The sequence below is a fragment of the Lagopus leucura genome, unplaced genomic scaffold, assembly GCF_019238085.1.
Source record: "Lagopus leucura isolate 7727_CA_CO unplaced genomic scaffold, USGS_WTPT01 Super-Scaffold_100002, whole genome shotgun sequence".
Taxonomy (NCBI): domain Eukaryota; kingdom Metazoa; phylum Chordata; class Aves; order Galliformes; family Phasianidae; genus Lagopus; species Lagopus leucura.
In genome coordinates, this window is record NW_024962263.1 from 71656106 (window position 1) to 71658006 (window position 1901).

Genomic DNA, 1901 nt, shown 5'->3' on the forward strand with positions numbered 1-1901 from the left:
AACCTGCTGGAGTCTGAATCTGCACTGAGCACAACCTATCTGCAAAGTTGTTGTGTATCTGAGGAACGGATGTGTTCCCCGAGCAAAGCACCTCAGTAACTTCATCAAGAGCTAGGCACTATTTGTCTTAGGGCATCTTCTGCAGAACCTGAGTGGGAACTCCTGTACTCTCCCAGTGCTCTTTTGCCAGACTCACTGCATATGTCGCCTCAGCACTCATGAAAAGAAAAATGTAATGTTTCTCAAATGAGAAGGAGCTACTGAGAGACAGTAGAAGCCAGCTGGATGTTGAGAACTGGAACGACGACAGAGGATAACACAGGCCTTTGTAGGCTGGAGCACATTAACTTCCACAACCTGTACATAACAAGATTTCATTAATGCCACCTGTGAAACCCGCTGGGGAAATGTTAGTCACCTCCCCACTTGTTTGTATAGCAAATTGAATTCCATTACTGCTATCAAGTTACTCCATTTGTTCAAATGACTGAGCAATGTGGATCGGAGGCAGGTAGCTATAAGTTTTCTTGCGACTAGTACAGGTGCCAAGATGGTTTTACACAGGGGAATCCAGTGAGGTTTTGTGTATATTTCTACAGGAAATTACGCACAGAAGATCTGCACAGAGAGAGAGATTTTGTGGTCCTCTGAATAAAGCCATCATAGAACGGCTTAGGTTAGAAGGGACCTTAACACCCACCCAGTTCCAACCCCCAGGCATGGGCAGGGCTGCCACCCACCAGATCAGGCTCAGAGCTCCATCTAACCTGTCTGTGAACACATCCAGAGCTGGGGCACCCACAGCTTCTCTGTGCAGCCTGTGCCAGATTTTTTCTAACGTCTAACCTAGATTTCTCTTATTTTAGTTTAAAACCACTCCCCCATGTCCTATCACTATTAGATCATGTAAAAAGTTGCTCCCCTTCTTGATTATAAGCTCCCTCACTTACTGAAAGACTACAGTGAAGTATCTCTGGAGTCTTCTATTGAAGAAGCTGGCAGTTTCTCTAGTGTGCAGCTTCATACTCTCCACCACCCGCAGACAGATAGGCAGATGACTTTGATGCTGGGTAAGCATGCCTGACTCTGCAGACTACCCTGCAGCACGTCAGCAGAGATGGAGCACTGCCTGAACATCTGCGGACCATTTCTGAGGCTGGTTTGCATGTCTCGGTATCTGGTGGTTCCTGTTCCTGCAGCACAGAGCGAGTCAGGCAGCCGCACACCTGTCTGATGAGACCTGAGGAGGCCTCACACAGTGGCTCATGGCTGCCTCCCCTTAGCAGAGGCCTGGCTGTTGATCTAATGGGGCTCAGACATAACAGAAGATGTGCATAGACCCTTGAGCTCAGCCTCCAGAAGGCATCCACCACGAATGCCAGCCAGAGCCAGGTGCTCCTCTGTCTGAATATTATTGTCTTTTTTCTCCAAGCTGATCCCGGTGCTTTGCATGAACGTTGCGTAGGTGCCACACTCACACAGATTGGCTGTCAGACCCTGACAGAGCATCATCAGTGTGGCTCAGCACACTGCCTGGAAACAGATCTCAGCAAGAGCTGACAGGAGGGACAAGTCCACTTCTTGATACCTGAAATTCTCTAAGTCACGGTTACACAACGTGTTGCATAGGTAATAAGCAGGAAAACACAACTGCAAGATATCATAGAGAAGGGATTTTTTCACCCCGTATTTCTGCGAGTGCTTCGCTGAGATTCCTCGAGCTCAGGGCGGACGGGCGGACGGGCGGGCGGACTGATCAACGGCCGCTCACCAGAGCGCAGGCAGCGACCTGCCGCCCGCTGCCGAGGGGCGGGCAGCGCCGTGCCTCCTCAGGGGGAGGGAGGGAAAGGTGCGGCACCGCCCCGGCCCCCGCGCCGCCCTTTCAAGTATCGCGTGAGCGG